Raw genomic sequence first — 26941 nt, forward strand, 5'->3', positions numbered from 1 at the left:
TTATTTTTTTCTGGGTCTACCAAAAATGATGTTGTTATCTTGATGGGGATTACACTGAATCTGTAAATCACTTTGAGTAGTATAGACATTTTAACAGTGTTGATTCTGCTGATCCATGAGCATGATATGCTTTTCCATTTGTTTACATCCTCTGCAATTTCCTGCCTCCATGTTCTGTATTTCTTCCTGTAGAGGTCTTTCATCTCTGTGGTTAAATATATTCATGGGTATTTTATTTTCTTTGTTGCTGTTGTGAAAGGTATTGAGACTTTGATTTGATTCTCAGCTTGACTGTTGTTGGTGTATAGGAATGCTACTGACTTATGAACATTGATTTTGTAGCCTGAGACTTTGCTGAATTTATTTATCAATTCCAAGAGTCTCTTGGCAGAATCTTTGGCGTTCTCTGGATGTATGATCATATCATCAGCAAAGAATGATAGTTGAACTTTTCTTTCCCAATTTGAATACCCTTTATTTCCTTCTCTTGTCTGATTGCTCTGGCTAGGACTTCCAGCACTCTATTGAATAGAAGTGGTGGCAGTCAGCAACCTTGTCTGGTTCCAATGCAGGAATTCTCTCAATTTATTTTCTATTCAATATCATGTTGGCTATGGGTTTGTTGTATACAGCTTTAATAATTTTGAAGTATGTTTCCTCTATGCTTATTTTGTTAAGAGTTCTTATAAAAGGGTGCTGAATTTTGTCAAATGCTTTTAATGTATCCATTGAGAGGATAATATAGTCATATTTTTTTTGTTTCTATTTATGTAGTGAATCACATTTATAGATTTGTATATGTTGAGCCATCCTTGCATCTCTGGGATGAAGCTCACCTGTTTGTGGTGGATTATTATTATTATTATTGATGTACAGCTGATTTCTGTTTGCTAGTATTTTATTGAGAATATTTGCATCGATAATTATAAGGAATATTGGTCTGTAGTTTTCTTTTCTTGTTGTGTCCTTTCCTGGCTTTGGTATCAAGATGATATTGCCTTTGTATAACAAGTTCTGGAGGATTCCTTTCTTCTCGGTGTTATGAAATAATTTCTGCAGTATAGGTCGCAGTTCTTCTTTGTAGCTCTGGTCAGATTCTAGCATAGTCTAGAATGCTAGACTATGAAACCATCTGATATGGGACTTTTTTCTTCTTGGGGGAGATTTTTATTGCTGCTTCCATTTTGTTACTTGATATTGGTCTGTTCAGGAATTCTATTTCTTCCTGACTGAGCCTAGAGTGGTTGTGTGCTTCCAAGAATTTGTCCATTTCCTCAACATTTTTGAGTTTATGTGCATAGAGATTTTTACAGTATGCGGACGTTATATTTTGTAATATCAGTTGTCTCCTTTTTCATTTCTGATTGAGTTTATTAGAATCCTTACTTTTCTGTTTCTGGTTAATATAGTAAGGGACATGTTGATTTTTTAATCTTTTCAAAGAACCAACTTTTTTTTTTTAATCTTCTGTATAATTCTTTTGGAATCAATTTCATTTAGTTCTGCTCTGACCTCAGTCATTTTGTTTCTTCTGCTGGGTTTGGCTTGGTTTGCTCTACCTTTTCCAATTCCTTGAGATGATTCATTAGATTGTTGATTTGTGATCTTTCTGTCTTTTGGATGTAGGCATTTAGGTCTATGTCCAGTATTTCTTGGGTTTTAACATTCAGGCCTTGGGGAAGGCATTGGTTAGGACTGATTTAGGGTGAGGTTTTGCCAGAGGGATAGGATGAAAAGATAGAAATGCAATGGAATGTGGGTGTTGACATAAATATTGAATTATCTAAAATGAGTAAGGAAAGATGTCAGGAGAAAAAAAAAAAGGCTGGGAAGACGGGAAAGTCAGAGGGTGAGAGGATGGCTCACCCCAACATGGCCAAGGATTAGGGAAGAAAGAGTAAATCAGGAAGGAGAGAGGGTAATAGCAAAAATGTAACATATGTGAATTTATGATTTAGCAGGTGGCTCAGTTTCTGATAATAACCAGAAAAGTCCCAGGTATAGCTTTTGCAGTGCATGGCTGTAACAATCTCAGGGCTGAGAGGTCAGGGAATTCAGAGAGCAGGCAATGGGATATTGATGAGGCTTTGGCCTGGTTCCAAAGGTCCAGATAAATGAATGGAGAATAGACAGGAAGTTCAACAAGGATAGCAATTAGGATGGGGGTAAGGGACTAGCCTAGTGAAACGATTTGGTTTTCAAGAAAGCAGGAATTATTTTACAAGGGGCTGGAAGACGTGGTCTGGAAGTGGCAATGAGAAGCGTGGGACACACCAGTAGCCCTTCCAATATCTGAGGTCCATGATGGGTGGCAGATGAATAAGATGCTGATGTCACTTGACAGGGCTGCAGAGGAGTGGTGTCTTCTAGTGGGAGCCAGATTTCAGCATCGGTAGGGACAAGATCTCAGAAGTGGTTAAGGAGACCTTGGGACTTGCTGATGTTTCTCTGAATCAGGAGGTGGTCAAGGTATCTTAAGACTAAATATTTGGGCAGAACTGGCTACGTAATTAGTGGAGCCAGGTGCAAAATGAAAATGCAAGGCTTCTTGTTAATAAGTTCAAAGCAGTGACAGCAGCATTCACCTAAGTGTAGCATCCTTTCATGTGGGTGGGCTTTTAAATTGCAGGTGGGCTCTAGATCTAGACTGCTTAGACTCAAATCCAGGCTCTACCTAATAATGGTTTTCAGCAAGTAACTTAACCTATCTCATTTCCCCCCTCTTTAAAATGGTGATGATCTTAATATCTTACTCAAAGAATTTGGGAGGGATTAGATTGATTGATATGTATAAAGTATTTGATATGTAATAAGCACTCGATACATTTTAAAAATACTATTATTATTGCCAATAGAATACATATCAGCTAGTAGAACCACTGGTCACTACTATTGTTATTCATAAATTTGGAATTTGCCAGGGGAGTTCAATTTCAAAAGAATATCAGTCCTCATAGATCCAGTGACTGTCCATGAGACCATGAGACTCTATTTATTTATGTTATCCCTATATTTTCATATAATGGCTTCATCTTATAAGTGGTCATTACTTTAAAGGGGCTGCCTGTATTCACTCTGTCCTCAAGTGAAAAGTTGAAATGTGATTTGGTCTGTTGCAAGTCCCTGTGTTTGTGGGAATAATTGGGATTCTGCTGCTTGAACAAAAGTGAGAGTTTGCGTATCACAGGACGGTTTTGCCATTGTCAGGGAGCTGGTGGCAGAAGGTGCCTTAGCACTCAGCAAATTAGTAGTCTGTGCTGGCCCTGAAGACTGGCCCACTAATGTAAAGGAATGAGCTGCAGGCTGATTTGTGCCTCTTCCCAGATCCCCCGAAAACCTACAGACTTTTCTCCTTCCTGGATTTAAAAGTCCTTAGCTCCTCAAGGGATAACAATGCCAGAAATTTTGACTGCGAATGGAGAGTTTTGTGTGGTCCTTAATTGGGAGAGGAACCTGCCAAAAATAAGATATTCGCAATACTCTGAACCATTATGGGCCTGGCAATGCTGCATAAACTGTCACACAGCTGGTGGCAGGTGGGTTGATGTTTCAGAAACATGAAAAGCCGGCAGGAATGTCTTTCAGAAATCTACTCCCTTGAAGATTTCTAGTTAAGGTATTATAAGAGGTGGGAGGGGAGGAAGGGAGGCAGGAAAGGAATTAAGGAGCTGGGTAACTCAGCTGTGAAGTATTTGAACCATGACAGCTGATTTCTGTTTCATTTGGGTTTGGAACTAATCTGCTTTGAAATCAGAAGTTTTAGTAAGTTTGAATATTTCTTCACTAGGCTTGGGCTGTAGATAATTTTGGGAAAACTAATGAAAAGAGTAGCAGAATACTTAAGAGAGGATAGAAAGAAAAATAGAAGGATTGAGGCTTTTGTGTTTTTATGAAGAGGATGCTTCAATGTATGCACAGGATAGTGTCTATTTAGTGTGTCATTTTTGTCTCTGTTTGCATAAGAAATCAATGTCTCATTTCCGATGCATTTCCGTCCTCCCACTAAGTTTTGGACATGTTAAGTTGTCCACCTGTAGGTACTTTCAAGTGAAATGGGGACTAAAAATTGAATGAATACATATTGGCTGCTATTTTCAATTCCCCCCACCCCCACCCCTGCCACCTGCTTCTCTCTAGTTTCAAGGGTTCTTAAAATGTGTTTGGTGCCATGGGCCTCTTTGGCGATCTAGAGAAACCAATGGATCGCTTCTCAGAATAGTGTTTCTACAAACATAAAATAAAACGCATGAGATTATAAGAGAAACCAATTATACTGAAATACAGTCCTATCCTGAACCTTGGTGGATAAGAGCCCCCTGCCCTAGTTCTTGGGCCTTATTATGCAGATCATGCTGGTGGAGGGAAAACCCAAGTAGGGAATTTGAATTGTGTCAAAAGAAATTCCTGCAAGGGATCAAAGTAAAGAGAAACAGAGTAAAGAAAATGGAAAAGGAAAGCCCCCTTGGGAGGCAGTGTATTTTGATGCTATGTGGAGAAGGAGAACATGAAGAGACGCTTCAGGGGAAGCAGGAGGGGGTAAGAAATTCAGAATGAAAGGAATGGCACATGTAGGCTTTAAATTGTGTGTACCCTTTGATGTTCTTTGAGAGGCACGACTAGAAATTGGAATTACATTCTTTTTGTTACTGCAGCCTGTTTGTTTGAAGACCGGGTCACGTGAGGTTCAGAAATGTATTCAGGTTCCATGCGACTTCTTGAACTCACTCTTGTCGTTTTGGCAGTCTTAAACCTCTTTACAGTCTTCTCGAATTTGGAACCGTGCTTCTCTTCCGTGATCAATCTTAAATTCCACCACCTCTGTGATGCTTTTCCTGATACCATTTCCCTTCTCTCGCAAACTGGCCACGTGTCTGTTTCAGTAACTGCTCTCTTGCTCTGCATTGTAGCTATTTGCATTAATCTCCCTCACTTGGTTGCCCCCCTACCTAGCATATCATGCTGAATGAATAGTTTTAATGAATGAACGCTGTGTACGTGGCAAAGTCTCTACCTACATTTGGATAGGGATGCCCATAAGAATAGAAGACTTTGTCTGCATAGCATACACATGTACTAAGGGAGTTTTAGGGACAAATACCACACTATATACTCTTCACATATACTATCAGTTATTGTCAACCCTGGAAGACAAATTTTGTTAATCCCACATCGGTGATGGAGAAACTAAAATTCAGAGAAGTAGCTATTAATAAATGAGGTTTATTTAACCTCATTTAAATATATTTTAAATATATAAAATATATTTAATATATTTATATAAATATATTAAATATAAATATATTTAATATATTTATATATAAACATATATAAATATATTTCTTTCTAATTTGAAAATCCACGTTTCCCATTATATCAAGCTGCCTCCTTTTTTGAGAAAATAGGCAGTTATCTTTTAATATGATTTTATTATTAATAATATTGTAATAATTCCTTTTTTTTTTTGGAGACAGTCTTGTTCTGTCGCCCGGCTAGAGTTGCAGTGGTGTCATGATAGCTCACTACAGTGTCAAATGTCAGGGCTCGAGTGATCCTCCTGCCTCAGCCTCCTGAGTAGCTTGGAGTACAGGCACGCGCCGCCATGCCCAGCTAATATTTTTCTATTTTTTGTAGAGATCGGGTCTTCACTCTTGCTCAGGCTGGTCTCAGACTGCTGAGCTCAACCCGTCCTCCTGCCTCGGTCTCCCAGAGTGCTGGGATTACAGGCATGAGCCACCATGCCTGGCCTGGTAATTACACTTAATATTAACAAGAAACATCGATATTTTAACAAACTGAAACAAGTCTCAAAACCAAGACATTACATAATCCTTTCATACTCTTTATAAAAACTATTAATATTCACCATTATTTGCTGTAACCTCCAAAGAGCAATCTGTTATCTTGGGCAACAATGATAGATTATCCAATTGGACTTTACTTAATCATACTTTTCGAACTTAAGTTCTGCACTATCAACATAAAAAAAACAAACAAACAAAAAAAAAAAACCTTAACTTATCTGGTATAATCCTAACATGGAAGATATCTTTCCTAATCAGTTACTTTTACTAATGTTTTGTGACAGCCACAGGATTTTGAAAACAAAGGCCAGAACAAGCATTCCTGTGATTTTGACAATAATACTTACAGACTTGTGAGGTAGATTTTATGAGCCTTCTTTAGGGAGAGAAGTTAAATGAAGGTTCAGAGATGTTGGGTAACCCAGTGAAGGGAACACAGCTACTAAGAGCTGGAATAAGCATTTGAATGTATGATGCATCCACCTATTACTAAACAAAGATTTTAGTTTTTCTCAAGTGACTTTGTCATTTAAACAATCAAAAAATAACTAACATCTGCCTTCAAGTATTAGAGTGATAAAATCCTACCCACCATTGAATCACTTGCATTTGAAAGTATTTGAATTGGTTGGTGATTAGGGTGAGTAAATGGCAAAGGAAGAATGGTGTAGCATAATGAATTTCATATTCTTATAATTACTTTTGTAAAGAACATTAATTTCACAGTAAATCTGTTTAAATAGTTTTAATTAAAATAGTTTCTATAAATATATTAAACCTTATTTTATTTAAAAAATAACAAATTTATAATGTAAACTAATTTCCCATTTCCATATAAACCTGCTAAATGGATAATGTGTGAATAGAAAAAAATATTTTAGTGTTCTCGCTTGCTTTGGGATTTCTAAAATAGTCTTTTTCTTGATATTCCCATTGAATTATAAGATAAATATTCAATAGTTCACAATAGTGCAATAAATATTAATAATAATTTTAAGAAATAATTTGAAGCTATTCATTTTTAAATTTATTGAATTTCATTTTTAAAATTAATGAATATTCATATTTAATATGTACATAAGTTAGCTAAAGCAAAAAAAAGTTATCAATTATTTTTCAGATTCCAGTTTAATTACACATGGCTGTTAAACTCCTACTATGTGCTAAGCCTTACTTTAGGAAATGAAACGTATTCAAAAAAAATATCTGCTTAATCTTTACTTAAGTCAAAATATTTGTTATGCCTAATTATTACTAATTATTAATTTTTTAAAAAGGGACTAAATTTGTGTCTATATATTTTTAAGTGGATTTTGATTTGTTAATATAGTTGATTTGAATCAATAATAATATGAAAATATAAGAACCACCTTTCATTATTGGAAATTTGCTTTGTATTCTGATCCAGATAACTTAGTATTCTGGATAGGAAAACAGAGTTTTAAAACTCTTGCATCTCTTTCTGTATAGAAACCAAACAAGTTTGTGTCAACAGGTAGCACAGTCAGTATGAGATTAACTAGACTTTCATTTGTGGGCAAAACAGAGAATCATAATAAACTTGGGAAAAACTAATGAAATATATGCTGGTGAAATCAAATCAATTTTAGTCTCTGAGATTATATTTGTAAGACTGAAACAAATTAATTTTTTAAAAGGTGATAAAAATTTCTACTAATCAAACCAAAGTAAATGGGCCTGGAATCATAGTAAATTTGTTGAACATTTAATCCTAGAAAAAAAAATCAGAAATCTTAATGCAAGTCCTGAAATCATAACATGTTTCCCAAGGAAAAGACCACTCTAACCTCTCCAATCCAAATTTATAGGAACGTGGGAAAAGCAGACCCCTAATGAAATTCATATAGAATTTTGAAAAAGAAAAAGGAGGAAATTTCTTCTTCTCCTAATAGTAATAAGTGTAGTGGTCCTCAGAGACTGAGAATAAAAAGAATCAAGTCTAGAAAATTGATCTAAGAACACAAAATATTAGCTTCTCCTAAATGTATGTCTTAAAATCATCAAATCCTTTGCAATGTTAACTCATAATTAATGCAGCAAATGATTAAACTTTTAGAAGTTCAAATTTAGGGAGGGCTTGGTTACAAAGGCACAGTGTTATAGAAGTTGGGAGGGATAGAATGCTTTATGTGCTACTGAGCTATGACAAGCACATTGTCAAACCTATAGAACCATAAATGAATTAAGAGTTAATTTTTCTCTATGTTAACCTTTAAAAAACTAAATCAGCCAGATGTCTAAGGAACCCAAGATGTAATACAAACTGTGACAAATCCATCTAACTATATTAGAAATATATAACATAACCACACTGAAGTGGGTGGGGAAGAAAAGACCTGACTTAAGTAACCTTTTATTTTTTTCCTGAGACATGGTCTCACTCTCTCACCCAGGCTAGAGTGCTGTGGTGCCATCATAGCTCACTATACCTTCAGACTCCTGGGTTCCAGTTATCCTCCTGAATAGCTGGGACTACAGGCATGCACCACCACACCTGGCTAATTAAAAAAAAATAAATTTTAGAGATGGGGGTCTGGCTATGTTGCCCAAGCTTGTCTTGAAGTCCTGGCCTCAAGCAATCCTCCTATCTCAGCTACCCAAAGTGCTGGGGCTGCAGGAGTGAGTCACCATGCCTACCCTGACTTAAGTAACTTTTGCAGGCAGTGTTTTGACTAGATAGTTGAGGCCTAACTACAAAATGAAATGAATTGTTCTTAAAGGCTGTTCTCTGGTTGGTAAATTTGTTTTTTCCAAGGACATGGCTTAAAATTTGTGAAAAAGATTGTTTCTTCTGCTTGGTCTACCCTATTCTTAAGGCTTTCCACTGTGTTTTGTAATTCCTCAAATGAAGTTTTCGTTTCGTGAAGTTCTGTTTGATTTTTCTTTAATACTTCAACTTCTTTAATGAATTTTTCATTCATTTCCTGCATCCTTTTTGTGGTCTCTTTGTGTTGGGTTTCCATTTTATCTTGCATTTCATTGAGCTTCCTTACAACCCATGTTTGAAATTCTTCATCTATCATTTCAACATTCTGATTTTGGTTGGTATCCCTTGTGAGAGAGCCGGTGCTCCCTTTTGAGGGTGTCCTTCTCTTTGAATCTTCAACTTCTGAATTCTTTCATTAATTCCTTCTCATCTGGAGCAGTTGCTGCTTCTTACCTTCTATTTAGATAATGACACGCCAAGTTTAATCTCTGATCTAGTAGGTGATGCTTGTGGGTGAGAAATGACCACAATCTGTATGATGAGATAGTAAATGCAGTAAAAGGGTGTGCAAATTGATCTCCCTGTCCATAGGTGGCACTTGTTGGAAGGAACAAGCCACAATATTGTTTTTTGGGTCCTGTGACCAGCTCTAGTTTTTCAGGAGAAACACTCTAATATCCAAAATGGTGGGTAGAGCCCTGGAACTTCCAGGACTGAAACAGGATCCACATCTCTCATCTCTCACAAAAATTAACTCATGATGGATAACATACTTAAATCTAAGCATGAAACCATAAAAAGAAAATTTTGGAAAAACTCTTACAGACACTGGACTAGGCAAAGAAGTTATGAAGAAGACTCCAAAGGCAATCATAGCAACAACAAAAATAAATAAATGGTACCTTACCAAATTAAAAAGCTTCTACACAGCCAAGGAAACCATCATGACAGCAAACAACCTACAGAATGGGAGAAAATATTCGCATGTTACTCATCTGATAAAGGGCTGATAACTAGAATCTATATAGATTTCAGGAAAATCAGTAAGAAAAACCAAAAACCCCATTAAAAAGTGGGCAAAAGACATGAACAAAAACTTTTCAAAAGAATACAGACTAATGAACAACAAACATGAAAAAATGTTCAACATCTCTAATCATCAGGGAAATGCAAATCAAAACCACAATGCGATATCACCTAATCCCATTGAGAATGGCTCTTATCAAAAAGTCCCAAAACAACAAATAAGAACACTCATACACTGCTGGTGGGACTGCAAACTAGTACAGCCTCTATGGAAAGTAGTATGGAGATACCTCAAAGAACTAATAGTAGAACTACCATTTAATCCAGCAATCACATTAATGGGAATCTACCCAGAGGAAAAAAAGACATTCTATAAAAACGACATCTGCACTCAAATGCACATAGCAGCACAATTCACAATTGCAAAAATGGAAACAACCCATGTGCACATCAATACATGAGTGGGTTAACAAAATGTGGGATATGTATACCATGGAGTACTACTCAGCCATAAAATATGATGGTCAACCGGTACCTCTTATATTATCCTGGATGGAGTTGGAGCCCATTCTTCTAAGTGAAGTATCACAAGAATGGAAAAACAAACGTCACATGTACTTACCATTAAATTGGTACTAATCAATCAACATTAATGTGCCCATATAGTAGTAATATTCATAGGGTGTGGGGGCAGGAGAGGATGGGTAAATGCATACCTAATGGATGCAGTGTGCACTGTCTGGGGGATGGGCATACTTGTTCAGCGGTGCAAAGACAATTTATGTAACCAAAGCATTTCTACCCCCATTATACTCTTAAATTAAAAAAGAAAAAGAATTGTGAAACAATTTTACATGTAAACTAGGATCTACTGAACAGATACACAATATACAGAATAGATGAGAGCCAGGATTCTTACTATTGAAGAGAAAAGTTGCAAATAATCAAAGGGGGGGATACTAGAATAAACTTTCTAGTGCTGGATTGAACCTGAGAGTATCATTGTGAACTTATATTTATTTTATGTATATGTAGGTACATACAGAAATAAATATAAATATATGTATATGCATGGGTCAGTTATATACATATATTTCCTAACTGTTCGTGGCTTAGAAGCAGTGGGAGAATGAATATGCAACTGGCAATGGCCCAACCATGCATATAAAATGAAACTGACCTGACCCACAATTTGCAGCTACTAGCTGAGGAAACCAACCCATCATATACAGTAACTACCCCAGGAAGCCAGCTTATTACCTACAAATCACACTTATAGGAGGTCAGACAGCTATCCTCTAGCAAATGGTCCAGGAAGCTCGACAACAAACCATATAACAATCAGTTATAGGGCCTGGACTATAAGTCCAAGTCAAATGGCCTGGACTTGCTTGGTAACTGGTGGTTTCCCTAACTTGTGTCCCTGCTTCCAATTTAGGACCAATCAGAGAGCGCCAAATATTTGCCTGTAACCAATCCCATAGGGCACTCTGTTTCTGCTACCCACCCCATCTCCAGCTTGCCCATGACAACAGCCTCCCATCAGGGCATACCTGAGGCTTTCCCTTTCTTCCACTAGAAAGCTTTCCTGTTCCTCTGTCTGCCTTTGAACCTCTAATAAAAACCACAAGTGATGGTGCCTAACACCCTTGTTGTAATAGGTTCTGAATAAATATCCTTTGCTTTTTCTCATTTGGTTGGTCTTTCATTTATTTCCAGAGTAGAAGCACCCCAGGAACAATGAATACACCAGATTTTGGTTTCTGAAAATGATCCCACAATAAGAGGAATCAGGGCCCCTTGTAGAAATGGTTGATTACAGGGATGTAGCAGGGAAAATATCAGATGATATCAGTTGAGCTTGGTGCATCTTATGATGCCAGACAAAATAAGAAAGTCCTAAAAAAGAGGAAGAAGAGGAAGATGGAGAAAAAAAGAGAAGGAGGAGAGAGAGGAGGAGGAGGAAAATGAGGAGAAGGGGCATATCAAAAAGCCATAGGTACCAACTTAAAAACTCTTCCATGGCCAAAGCTGAAGCAATTTGAGCAGACAATTAAAAAAATAATTGTAGTATAAGATTAAAGCCCCCAAATAATATGAATAGTCACTAATCCATACTGATATAAATAAACTATTAGTTGAATAAATGAATGAAAGGGGCAGAAGGGATAATTCTTTCTGGTGGAATAATTCTAATCAGTCAATACATAAGGAATGCAGGAAATAGAAAATTGCCATTTGATCAGAATAGTAATAATTTTCTGCAGTCCAAATCCACTAGTGAATGTTAAAATCGGTGAGCAGAACTTCAAGGAGAGTCAGGATAATTTATAGCCTTAAAATATTACACTCAAAATATTTATCAATCATTATGGTGGTTTTAACACAGGTCCACAAATTCTTTGAAAGTTCTCCTTCCAAGAGGTGTAACCCAAATTTTCTCCCATTAAGTGTGGCCTGGACTTAAAGATTCACTTCTAAAAAGTGGAATATGCAAAGGGAAAAATGGCAATGTTATGGGCTGAAATCCCTGGCAGAAATTATGTTAGCCAAATAATCAAGCTTAACATTAGCAGTAAAAAGGTATATTGAGGGTACATCATGGTACTATTTCCAAAATTATATAACCTCAACTTAATTATGAGAAAATCCCAGACAAGCCCAAACTGAGGGATATTCTACAATATATCTAATCGGTATCCTTTTAAAGTGTCACATTCATGAACAGCAAGGGAAGATTGAGGAACTCTCACAGACTAGAAACCAAGGAGATATAATGATTACCTGCAAAATGGTAGGTATTCCGGATTGGCTTCTGGAATGGAAAAAAAACAACAACAAAAAAGACATTCCTGGAAAAAGCAGGAAAATCCAAATACAGTCTACAGTTCGGTTAATAGAATTGCACCAATGTTATTTCCTTCATTTTGATAAATGTCTCATGGTAACAAAAGATCTTAACATTGGGGGAGAATATGTGAAGTGTTTATGTGATCTCTGTAAACAATCTTTCCAACATTACTGTAAGTATATTATAGTAAAGTAAACATATTTTTAAAGTTCAAGTTTAGAAACCATTAAATGTTTGATTTTAGAGAGATAAGAATAAATGAATAATATGATGGCAACAGTAGGATAGGCTATAAAATTACAAAGGAGAATAGCTTCAGCTCTTCACTAAATGGACATGACCTAGACTTTCCTTGGTTTATGATCATTACAAAATGGTAACATTGTATGTAACGATTTTCGGCTGAAGCATTAATGTTTTATACATTTTATTTTGTTTCATTATTTTTTATTTCTTCTTATTATGGTGGTACAAATGTTTAGGTTACGTATGTTGCCCTTGGCCCCCTCCCCCTCCCCAGACAGAGCTTCAAGCGTGTCCATCCCCCAGACAGTGAGCAGGGAACTCATGATGTGTGTATATACCCATCCCCTCCTACCCCCTCCCATCTGTCTGACACCCGATAGATGTTACTCCTATATGTGCACTTATGTGTTGATCAGTGAAACCAGTATGCTGGTGAGTACATGTGGCACTTAGTTTTCCATTCTTGGGATACTTCACTTAGTAAAACGGCGTCTGGCTGTATCCAGGAAAATACAAGAGGTGCTAGATCACCATTGTTTCTTATAGCTGAATGGTACTCGATGGCATACATATACTACATTTTATTAATCCACTCATGTTTTAATGGGCACTTGGGTTGTTTCCACATCTTTGCAACTGTGCATTGTGCTGCTATAAACATTCAAGTACAGAATGTTTTATATATTTTAAATAAACAGTTATGAACATACAGGAAGCATGCCCACGAAAAAGTATGTATTTTTTAAAAAATCAAAAACTTACAGATAGATGGATACATAAAAGATAGATTTGGCAAGGCTAGACTTTGGAAAAACTTGATCTTTTAAAATATATTATTAAAATTATGAAGAAGAAAATAATTCTTCTAACAGATATGAAGAAATTAATACTTCAAAGCTGCTGGCTTTCATTTACACATGGAAGGATGTTGCAGACTATTAAATGATCTGACAAGCTTTAATGTTTTCCTATATCATTTTAACTTAAGCATACTTTCACTGTATTTTTATCGTATATATATCATGGTATCATTGCAGAACCTAGGTTTCTACTAATCCTCACAATGTTCTCCTTCCCTGAACTACATTTCCATCAAAATTATTTCCCTTTCACTCTCCCCTACCCCCATCATATTCAAGCTCCTTTCTCTCCAGAGTCACCTAAAGACTGTGACCCTCACTCTTAGTTGAACATCTATATCCCATCTTTTCCCTGCTTAGTTAGTACAGGTGCCTTAGTGGTAAGTATTAGACATATGTACTATCACTTTCTTGTGCTTGTTTTTCCCCAAAGCACCTAGCACAGTGCTGAACTGAAATAGGGACTTAATGAAAAATCGATCGTTTAATTAAACCAAATGCTTGTACAACAGGATAATCCATTTCCTGACTCTGCATGACAACACAGAAATTACTGATTATCAGAGGCTGCCCTTATTGCTGAACATTTATTCCAGGCAAAATATTAAAGCCTCAAGTGCAAAAATCATGCCAGATTAATGCTCATCCCTGTATGGCAGATCAGGAGTTATCTGAGCCAGCTGCAGGGTGGTGACTTTTGACCTACTTTCCATTTTTCAAATGAGATTCAGAAGGAAGCTCCGTAGAAGAACAACATTCTTTCCTTCTTTGCACAGCTCAACAAATATTCGCACTACCAAAACAAGCAAACAAAACAAACAAATAAATAAATATAAAATCTCACTGGTTAAAAGGCTATGAAGTTCAGAATCTTTTCTTTTTTTTTTTTTTTTTTTTGAGACAGAGTCTCACTTTGTTGTCCAGGCTAGAGTGAGTGCCGTGGCGTCAGCCTAGCTCACAGCAACCTCAAACTCCTGGGCTCAAGCAGTCCTTCTGCCTCAGCCTCCCGAGCAGCTGGGACTACAGGCATGCGCCACCATGCCCGGCTAATTTTATATATATATATATATATCAGTTGGCCAATTAATTTCTTTCTGTTTATAGTAGAGACGAGGTCTCGCTCTTGCTCAGGCTGGTTTTGAACTCCTGACCTCGAGCAATCCGCCCGCCTCGGCCTCCCAAGAGCTAGGATTACAGGCGTGAGCCATAGCGCCTGGCCAGAATCTTTTCTTTTAAAGATCCTTTCTCTTACCGAGAAGAAAACTCTCAAGGTAGTATATTTGCAGAGAAAATCTGAGTAAAACGTTATGAGTTAAAAGTTAAAATGAATGGAATTTTTAAAAGACTGTGGAACCAGGAGGTGGGAATGAAAATTTAAGCCGAATAAAGGAGAAATGGCAAATAAAGGGAAGCAATAGTATGGTCTATATATTTTCAGGGTGCAATAAAATAGAACAATTACTTCTGTGTTTCTGTAGAATCACAACACATTTGAACTCATTCCTTTTGACCCAGAGCCTACAAAGAAAGCTACCATTGGAAATGGATAGGATTTTTTTTCCTTAGCCCGAAGTCAAAATAACAGAAATAAAACCATTAATGAATGGACTTAAAACAACTGGGAGGGTAATATTTAAATTTTTAAAATTTTTCTAGCAGTTTTAAAGTGGCCTATTTCCAAATTCTAGATTAGCCAGTGAGTGAAAGTTTTACTCATCTGCTTCCTGTATTTGAGAGAGGAAATGTGATACCTGGATTACTTTACAAAAATGGTGAGGACTTTACTCTCCTTGGTGTCTTTCTTCATCATTCATTCTCTCATTCATTCCTTCACTCACTCACTCACGTGTATGTTCAACAAACATTCATGGGCTGCTAAACGTGTGGCTGCTGCTCTCCTAGCCACTTGGGAAATAGTAGTGAGCAGAAAGAGTCTTGATTCCTATTCTCATGGAGCCAAGAGTTTAGGCAAGGAAGTTGATACTAATCAAGTTATCGGAGAAATAAATGTAGAAATACAACCATAAGTGTTAAGGTGAGAGAGACATGGTACTATTTAAGTTGTGTGTTAGGCTAAGAGAAAGCTTCCCAGAGGATATAATATTTCAGCTGAAATATGAAAAGTAGATAGAAGTAAACCAAGTTCAGAATGGGAGGAGAGAGGACATTCCATGGAAAGGATGTGGCATGCATTCAGCCATTCATGTGTTCAACACTATTTATGGGTACTAGAGAAATGGCCACAGTGAGACTTGTGGCATGGCCCTCAGACAGAAGACACATGGGTGTTTTAGCAAAGGAAAGGAGGTCAGTAGGCATGGCGCATGGGGTGGGAGAAGGGAGATATGAATTGGAACCTAGTGCTTGGTAGCAGCAGAAGGAATATACAGGGACCTGTAGGCATTGTTTGCATCCTGAGAGCAATGGGAAGCCATTGAAACAGTCCAAGCAGGGAGTAGGGAGTTGGGGGTGAGGTTAAGTTTTATGATACATTCATGTTATGCTTCAAAAATTACCTTGAGTACCTATTTGAAAAAGATTTGCTCTTTTGGGTAGATGCCTAATAGTGCTGTTGCTGGATAATAAATAAATAAAAGAAAAGAAAAAAGATTTGAACAGGCAATTTTAAAGTCCTTCCCAGATCCCTTGATCTTTGAGGCAGCTCCCAGTGTTTATTTTCCAGGTTTGGCATGAATGAAGCATATGCAAGTGGACTCTATTCACTCTACAATACTCAATCTTTTAGAACATACTCATCAGCCTCCTTTTCTGATAAATCTTATACTGTTCACTTGGATAAATGGAAGAATCATATAGGATTGGGAGTGCATTCCTTGATCTAAACAGTGTAAGTATGTTTGCATGCACACACAATGTTTTTTCTTATGACTATATATATATATATATATATATATATATATATATATATATTCCCTTAATTTGCCTTCATGTTCTCTTTCCTTAAAGGATTTGAACTGACTGAAAATCTGTTCACCATCTTGATTAGACTGGTACATGTTTATTCCTGTAACATATTTTAAATAGGTTTTCCCATTTGCATTCAGTCAGGTGTATTTTTTATCATGACGAGTTGGTGGTAGCATTATTTGACTGTCAAGATGGGCTATTATGATGTGTATTTGTTAAAGCAACAAGGGATTATTAGGAAGCTATGCATGTGCTTTGCTGGGTGTTTGTGTCATTCTCATAACTTTTTATTAGATGGAGCATTTATCTTGGAAAGATCCTGGTTGCATACACACATCAAGGGGCCAGTAGCTTTCCAGGCACAGTTGTTTTCCTCTTTTGTCTTTAAAAAGAGCACATTATGTCTCAAACGGTCACGTAAGCATTGGGAAAGATTCTTTTGTGGGAGAATCAAACATGTTACTGTGTCATTTCCTCTGAATATTGCTGATTTCTAGGGCATAAATGTCGCTCACCAGCATGTTTTCTACAGCAAGACCATGCGTTATATAATGCTTCCAGTCGATCGTTTGTAGAATTGAGAAATGGAGCCAGAGGTGTAGTTATTATTGTAGAAATAAAGTTTTACAATATAATTTTCAACTACAAAAGCAAAAGTTTTTCTCTCTATCTATTGGCCTAAATGGGGTTCTGTAAGTGTGAGAGGAGAAACAGAATAATGTAGGGATTAGGGGTGCAGTATATAGAGGCAGATAGGATGGGTTGTAATCCTGTCTCTACCATTTGACACCAATGTGGGACATTGTATGACATTGGCCAAGGTACTTCCTCACTCCATGTCTTAGTTTTCTGGGCTACAAAATGGGTACAAAAATAATGTCCAACTCACTGAATTCTAGTGAAGATTAAATGAGACAGAGAATATGAAGTACTTAATTAATGAATAGTAATCACATTGCATAAATTGAGTAAACTGTATGATTAAAAGTGGTAAAAGCACTAGCTCTGTAAGACTCAGACCTTGTGGGGAACAAGTTGCTTAGTTCTCAACTGTTTGCAATTTTCTGAGTGACAGCTAAAGGAAGAAAAAAATGATATAGGGAAAGACTGACTTATGAAATTCAAATAAGTGGCATTTCAAACCACTGTTCAGTTCTTCATCACTGAGAAACAGCTTATTTTTGCATATTTAAAAGATGAAAGAAAATGCATGCATATTAATTTTAAATTAGGCTTTCTAATGGGGGAACTTTTCAAGTGATTTCCAATGGTGGGAAAATGAAGAATTCATGCTCAACTGAACTTCTTAGTGCTTTGGGTGAGAATAAATTAATTATAGCAATTGAAGGTATGCCCAAAGCTCTTCATATTTTGAAGAAAAAAATGGGCATATATATATGTGTATGTGTGTGTATGCATGTGTGTGCATGTGTGTGTGTATAACATCAAAAACACTGGTTGCAAAAGAGGCACAATGGCCATACTTTTGCTCACTGCTTTATTATTGGTGGAGATTTTTAGGATTCCTGGGGGTTATTTCGTGACATTGAAATTACTATTAGGAAAGTAAGAGTGATTTACTATTTGAAGATGTTGGTTTTTCATCCAAGGTGCTACCTAAGGAGTTTACTTAATTGGATTCTAGAAAACCTACACTTAATAATTTGTTTTTTCTCTAAAGAGCAACTCAGAAAATGGTCAGGGATAGAATAGTTGTGTTAGTAAGTAAATCATTAGATGATGTTTACACCTCAGTTCAATAAGCTTCAGTCTTCCCCCTGCCTTAAATCCATTTACAATGAAATTACGAAGGATTCAAACCATGTGGAGTTTGATATTGTTGATCTTGGCCTTGATATAGTAATACACTCTGCTTGGAATTCTTTTTCCTTTCTAGCTCTGAGAATCCCACCTACCCATGAGGTATGTCTCAAATACTCCCTCATCTACAAAGCTTTCCAAGCATTGTCGGATACTAATCATAATAATCATTAAGTTTTGATAGTTCTTATATTACTGATATTATTTGTACTACTACCCCTTAATGTCAATATCAACATCATCATCTTTTTCTTCTTCACCAATAATATTTAATGAGTACTCAGTGTGAGCCAGGCTCTATGCGAAAGGGCTATGTTCACCATTTTATTTGATCATCTCAATATTGTAATACTATTATTAATACTTTTCTCTATTTACCTGTGAGAAATTGAGTCTTGGAAAGTTTAAATACCTAAGCTCACACTGCAAACGAATGATGGAGTCAGATGTCCAATCCAGGCAACCTAACTCCAAAGCACCAATTTCTTAATCCCTAGGATTTACTATCCAACAGTGTAATATAAATATTAGGTAGTTAACTTTTAGTTTTGCTATGTTTTGTATCCTTCCTTGGAAACTTCTTTGTGACAGAGATTTCCATTTCTCCCGACATGTGTTTCTTCATTTCTTCATTAGAACTGAAATATTTAAGTGTTAGCTGAGCACATGGCCCTCTAAAATAAGAACCCCATAGCCTAGCTTCCCTGAGCATCCATGTGCTCAAGTGTGGCTAATATAAATGCCAACAGAAATCCTCCTTAGAAAGGAGGTGTGTCATCCTTTTATCGTCTCTTCACTCTCCCAGCTGGACTTGAGTCCTGGGGCTGGTGCTGGTCCATCTATCTCGGAATATGATAATGGGAGCCACATGCTGAGGATGTTTGAGAAGAAATGCAGAATAATCCTGGATCCTTGACACTGTGCCACAGTGACCAACCCTAAACCAACTCTTTCCAGACTTATTTTATTTGAGTAGAATACATTTGTACTGTACTTATATTTTAGTTATTTTGAGTTTTTGTTCTCTTTAAAGCCAACCTAATCCTACCTTATACACTGTTGGAGGGTAGAGAGACTTTTATATAAGCAAAAATATTCTTAACATGTTTAAAAAGTACTTGAATAATACCATATTGCCTTATGGCAATTAATAAACTTCACAATGTGTCCAAGACATATCATTAAAAATCACAGAGTCTATTATACATAAATGTAAAACTGTGTGTTTTTTGTTTTTTGTTTTTTTTTGAGACAGAGTCTCGCTTTGTTGCCCAGGCTAGAGTGGCGTCACTCTAGCTCACTGCAACCTCAAATTTCTGGGCTCAAGCAATCCTCCTGCCTCAGCCTCCCGAGTAGCTGGGACTACAGGCATGCGCCACCATGCCCGGCTAATTTTTTCTATGTATATTAGTTGGCCAATTAATTTCTTTCTATTTATAGTAAAGACAGGGTCTCGCCCTTGCTCAGGCTTGTTTCGAACTCCCAACCTCAAGCAATCTGCCTGCCTCGGCCTCCCAGAGTGCTGGGATTACAGGTGTGAGCCACCGCGCCCGGCCAGGCTAAGGTTTCTTTTGCAGTGACCTCAGCCACTTCTTCCATATTAACTCAGGGAAGAGCTGACATAAAGTGCTATTATATTTAGTTGGAGATACTAATAGTCCTGACAGAGTAAGAAAAACTATGTTTTAGAAGACAAAATTCCATGGGCATGTACATACATAGTGAGTGTGATACACATCGTCTAGGGGATGGAGGTGCTTGAAGCTCTGACTGAGGGGTGGGGTGGGGAGAGGAGGCAAGGGCAATGTACATAACCTTAACGTTTGTACCTCCATAATATGCTGAAACAAAAAAAAAAATAGTTATGAACTCAAAAAGAAAATCCCTTTTTGGATAGATGTACTCTCTTATTGTAGCAATCTTAACTGGCATTATTAAAGAATTTGTCAGCAATTACCATACAAATTCTCATTCTTATAATCATTCATACTCTTGTCCACTTAATTGAGGCTATTGTAATACAGCAGTACAAAAAGAAAATTCTGGAAGTTAGCACAAACCAACTCAAAAGAGAAGACAGTCTAAGAATTGCCTTCCAACAAAAGCCATCAATGATACAGAACTGAGATGCTAAGTAAGAGAAGAAAATGAAGCATAAAATTATTTAAAAGCCAACCTTACACAGTTTGGTTTTGCTTTTGTCTTGGGAACATTACTTTTTCAGAATATATGACAATCTTACGATAGAATAAAATAGTAAAAGCATTCAGATTCAGTGATTCTTTTTCTTTTATTTACTCACTCAACCCTTCAATAATATTTCTGAGTGTATACCATAGGCTAGGCACCAGTCTTATATCCAGTGATACAGAAATAAATAATATCGACAAAAGTCATGCCTTCCTTGAGCTCACTTTCTTATGGAGGAAGACAGACAATAACCATAAGCAATTAAAAAATTAAACTTAGAAAAAGATAGTAGTGCGTATTAACGATGTATTGAGATTGAAAGTGTTTGGAGGCGGGAGGAGATCAGGTCAGAATTCTCTGAGAATGTGTTATTTGAACTGAGATGTAGATGACAAGATATGTCAGTGTCATGAAAATTTGAGGGAAAAGCCATCCAGGCAGAGGAAACAAGAAATGCACAGGTCTTGAGGTTGGAACAAGCTTCACTGATTCAAGAGATGGGAGATTACTTCAAAGTTTCTGGAACAAAGTAGAAAAGGAAAGAGTAATTGGTGCTTAGATCAGAGACATAGGCAGGACTGGGTCACATAGGACTTTGAAGGCCATGGTGAGATGTTTGAACTTTATTCTAATTTCTTTCAGCATGAAAGGCAGTGGACGTGACAATTTTATGTGAGAGACCTATTGTTCTTTGGCTTTCTACAGCTTCCTACTTAAACTTAGATTTGGGGATGTGAACTAAGTCCTCATATCCATGTAACTTAAGTTATATTGCTAAAAATTATCAGGTATTTCACAAGTGCTCATATTAATGAGACTATGAAGGCTGGAACGAGTTGTGAATTCTCGTGACCTATGATGAATCATGAATCTTACTCAATTATCAGCCTCATTTTATTCCTACTGAAAGCATGCAGAAATAGTAAACTCAGTCTCACCTCTCGGTAGTATATTAAGTTGATTAAATATTGATTTTTAATTTTAAGTCTGTCATTTCCTATTTAATAATTTTCCATATTTGCCTTTTCTTATTTATTACACTATATCCACTTTTAAAACATATCTTTGAAAAGCTGTAGAAAACTATTAAATACATAGATAAGAGTGGGCACATGAAGAAGTAGTAACACCAAATTGTGTATTTGTGAAAACATTCTTATATTGTTTGCAAAAGGTATAAGGTATATTCTCCTCATTGGACCTAACATTATAGAATTAAGCATACGAAGTGGATTCTGTGTTTTATTTGTAGGACCTTAGTCAGAGGCTATAAATGCATATACATGTAACCGGCTGCTATAAGGAGCAAAGATGTCCCCAATCAGGTGGCTCCCGGAAAGCCTGCCTCAACCTCCTTTTCATTATTGTGTTTTAGTCAGCCACTATTCATCAACGAGTTCCCAAGAAAAAGTAGTCCATCGGTTGTCCTTGCCTTATGCCAAAAAGAGCAAAGAAGACACGCATCTTCAGTGGGAAAATTCTCTGTGCATTTCTTACAATAGAGGGAAATGACGTGGATGTGGATGTTGGAGTTAAACAGAAGTAGGCTTGAACCTGGACGGGGTACTTATACGGAGCAGGTTCTTAGCTCGTCTTGAGCCTTTCTTGTCTTTTCTTGCCTTTTCTTGTCCTTTTTTTTTTTATAAGACAGGGTCTCACTCTATTGCCTAGGCTAGAGTGCAGTCTGATCATCATTATAGCTCATTGCAACCTCAAACTCCTGAGCTCAGGAGTTACTCCTGCATAAGCCTCACCAATAGGTGGGACTATAGGCACATGCCACCATGCCCAGCTAATTTTTTTTTTTTTTGCACATGCAAACACCGCCCCCCCACCACCCCCACCATACAGCCATATACGATGGCTGTCCGGAAAATATCCAGCCATTGTTAATAATTATTTTTCCTATTAACATGGCTGGATACTTTCCCGATAGTCCTTGTATATTAAACTTATGTGTTGTGATTTTAAGTCAGAACTCTTAAAGTCTTTGCAATACTTTTAATAATTAAGAACACTGTGATCTTTAAAACAAATTCTAAAGAAGAAGGAAAAGTAGAGGGGAAAAGAAGTGACAAAAAGTCCATTGCTTTTGGTTAGGAATAAGGAAACAAATTTTTGAAAGAAGTTGCAATATTTGGTCAAATATTAAAAATTTAGTCTTGATAATAATGCATTACGAAATAAGAATTTAACATAAGTCACTGGGCATAAAATATCAATTACTCCTTGTGTGAATTTCTTATTAAAGAAGAATTAAAACTTTAGATAATTACTCATGATAATTTCATTGTTAATTTTTTTGTACTAGGATAGTATTTCTATATAATTTGCATAACTTCTTGGAAATATCTTCAATAGTAAACCCGACATTCAAAGCAAGCCTTTCGAATGTTCTGTGTTCTATGTTCCTAAGATGTTATCATTTCACTCTCTTAGAGGTTCTCAAATTTTATAGTTGGTTTAGTGAAGAGTGTTTATGATAGGTTGAGATGGAGGAGAGAGCTCATACCAGAAATTTCTATAGGTTGGGAGAAATACGGGTAACTCCCAGACAATGTTATTTATTTAGTTTTAATCACATTGTTTCATTTGTTTTAAAATTTCAAATAATATTACAATATAGCATAGAAGTCTCACTTCATTAAAATGAAGGGTTAAAAAAGAAAATTGATTCAGAAACAGGACATTGAAAGGGAGCAAGTTTTCTTTATTTCTCAGTCTTCTGTTTAGTGCTGGTCACCCAATAAATGTTTGTCAAATAAACGAATAGTCTAAATGAAGCTTCACCTTTATAAAAATGAGATGACTTCTCTACAAATGAAATATAAACACAAAAAGACACCTCTATAGATTCTAATTTCCCTCTAGACTTTCAAACTGCAACAGCTGTTTTATATACTACAGGAATATTGCTCATACTCACTAACTCTGACCCTGAAAATGTCTGTTACAAATAACTGAGCTCTCTAATAGTTCATAATGACCCTGCTCTGTGAGCAGAACTAATCAGTGATTTGGAATCAAATCGGCAATTCTAAAAATGAGACCTTTCTCACATTGATTCTTACATCATCATCATCTTTGCATTAAATGACGCAATTGCAATATGTTAGTATCAATCAATATTATATATAAACTTTCAACCATGAGGGATGATGACTATGACCTATTGTCATGTTAATTTATTCTTCACCCCTAGTGTCAATTGTTTAGAGTGAGAAAGCTAATATTACACTGGGAAATTCATACTTCTACTTAAATTGCTAAGATTTAAGGTGTTTTTTGTTTGTTTGTTTTTCACCTCCATTTAAATTGCATACAGTAATATGAGTTCCTCACCCATATTATACTTTAAAATGTTTTTAAATACAAATCAGAAAATGTGTAATGCTCATTGTGTTGACTGATGCTATATACAAAAGTCTTAAAAGATATTTTTAAAATATATTGATAGTCATTTTTATAGGAAAAAAATATAGGTTGTTGCATAAATTGGCAGTTGAAAATGTCTGTACCTGTTAGGTCCCTTATGAGAGCAAGAAGGTCAAGGCCATGAAATAATTGTCACAAGGCCAGTTAGCATCACTTGGAGAAAATCTCTTGACCAGCCTGCAATCCAAACTGTAAACCATTGACTCAAGTACTTAGGCTACTATTCAGATGCTGATTAGGTAAGAGAGCTTAATTGGCTCAATGCAAATTCACTGTATTAAATTATTTTAAAAAATAAAACATATAATTTGTAGTTGTTGGGTCAGAGAAGCATTGCCTTCATATTTGATGGACATTTTTATTATATATTTCAAATGATTAAAAATTTCAAATCACAAAAGTCTTAGGCATTAAAATAATGCTAATCATGACTTCACAGTGAATAAATTTATCCATGGGAACCGATTTGAAATGTACTACTAAACCCTGGGTACCTCTTTCTCTTAGGGAAAAAATTGATCTCAAATATAAGGTAATTAGTCTTAGTCTTTCTTTCTTGAAAACTAAATGATTTTGAGCTAATGACCTATAATTTGATATAAGTGAAAGAATAATTGTTGGGTTTATTTTCTATTCAAATCAAAAAATGCTTTTTCTATAAATCCTTACGGCGTGTCTAGATAAGAGCTAAATATGTATGTATCCCCTCTCATTGAAAACAAAGTTTAAGAACATCTATTATCCATTGTAAAAATATATTTTCAGATATTTTTTCTCTTAAATATTTAAAATTTAAAACCCTCTCTAAATTTAACATAAAGTCTCTTTATTACTTTTTATATTCAGTTATGTAATTAATTTATGTATCTTTTTTAATAATATAAATGATTCTTTATCATTTGTATGTTTAACAGCTCAAGCTTTGTCAGTGTAATTTTATTATTTTTTCATTCATTGTTTTTTTAAGAATATTTTATTAGCGTATCTGTCAACTTGAAGTCCTAGTAGAGTCTCTTAGAAGATTTTGAAAGCTTGTCAAAATTAAACTGGAAGAAAACACTGCTTTGCACTAAGTTGTTACCAATTACCATAAGTCACACAAAGCTCTCAAAATAGATAGGAAGAAAGCAGTGGTACCATCCCTATTATTAATACATGTCACAAAATCACAGTGATTTCACAAAAATCTCTTCTTTGGGAAAACATAAACAATGTACCTGGAAAGATACCACAAGATGTTAAATGTTGTCTATAAAAAGAGGAAGATGCTAGCTGATTCACGAAGGAGTTTTCTCCAAAAGAACATTACATGCAAATTAATTGACACAGTGTTTTGGAAATACAAATTGCGTTGTGCTTGTCATTTTTCTCTGAACACATTTCACCATTCAGGATAGCAAGTGGCAGAAACTGTTTTGATTATATTCCATAATGAGAATACATCAGAAATGTCGCTGATGCTTGTAAATCGCTAGGTTGGAACAACCAGCAACTAAAGTTGGTCATCTTTATTTCAAGAGGTGGACACAGGTGCTGTGCATAACTGAAGTTTCAGAAGTTATTACTCAACATATTTTCTTAGTATGGACTTTCTTCTTTAATATATTATTATCCATTGCCATTCAAGGTTATGTAATAGATTAATTTTGAAAAAACATTTTGATCCTCCCAAGATCTACTTTTTGGCTCTACTTCTGAAGGTTAAACAATATTCATTTAATGAATATTGTGAAGAAGATATATACTGGATATTTGGAAAATGCCATGATACTTTGTCATAGAAACTATAAAAATAAAATACTTTTCAAAAGTGGAGGGGGTCAATGGAAAAATAGTATTTCAAATTCATGGTGGTAGGGTTGATTCATAAAACAATTTGCTTTTTTCAATCAAGTATCGATAGAATCAGATTCAGTTAGTAACATGTACAAAGGTTCTTCTGTGAATCGAGAAATATCTTTATTCAGTTTGACATATTCCAGCCATTCTTAGTCAATAGCTCCCTCTTTAGACCTATGAGAGTTATCAACATTTATTTATGCCAAGGGAAATCAAACTTATAGGGGCTTTGGTATAGGCACCTGTTGAAATTTAGCTACTCTATTTTTTAAACAAGAATATCTTACTTATGGAACAAATAAAATGTCTAGAAATAAAGTGTTGAGAATATATTAATAGAGTGTTAACATTGGAATAAAGGATACTTTAAAATACATAAGTATGGTACTTTTGTTTAATGATTTTAATAGCAATAAAACATAAACACTTCAAATACTCAGCTATTTTCAACCCAGTTCATGAATTAATACACTCAATTCTTCAGTTTTGGGGCTTTTTGTTAAATTTGGCCATGTTGTATTTTCTTATTTGTCAGCTTTCTTGGCATGTTTGCATCTTTCTTTCTTTTGAACCCCATGAGCACAACTCTACCAAGTAATATGCTTATTGTGGTATTGGGTTAGCTTCTCTTAGGATCAATTATTATAGGTTTCTATTATCAACTGCAATATCCTTTATTAAAGTCTGAAACTATCACCACACTTGATCATCAAGTTTGCATCTCTGCTTTCTCTCTCTCTCTTTTTCTCTCCATCTCTCGATCTTAAGGGACATGTGTATTTCCCTCAAATTAGAAATTTAGTAGATTTTAGAGAACTTTTAAAAATTTAAAAATTGTCACTGAACCCCCAAAGGAAAATAAAATAATAATCATTATTCATTATGCCACCATACAAATATAATCACACTTAATATTTAATATACCCCTTCGATCTGTTTTTATAGAGATGTGTATTTTTATAAATTAGAACAAAACTGAAAATAAGGTTTTATATCTTTTCAAAAAAATTACAAGAGCCATTAATGATATATTATATGCATTGCCTTCGTGTAATTAAATATCTTTTCGAAATACCATTACAAATTTCTGAATAACATTTCCTCAAATGAAAATAGCAAACTGATTTAGGCATTATTGCACATTTAAAATACTGCTGCAATGACCGTCTTTACACTGATGTCTTTGAATGGCTTTCTGATTATTTCCTTAGTTTCC

This window comes from Microcebus murinus, chromosome 28 (assembly GCF_040939455.1).
Source record: "Microcebus murinus isolate Inina chromosome 28, M.murinus_Inina_mat1.0, whole genome shotgun sequence".
In the NCBI taxonomy this organism is placed as follows: domain Eukaryota; kingdom Metazoa; phylum Chordata; class Mammalia; order Primates; family Cheirogaleidae; genus Microcebus; species Microcebus murinus.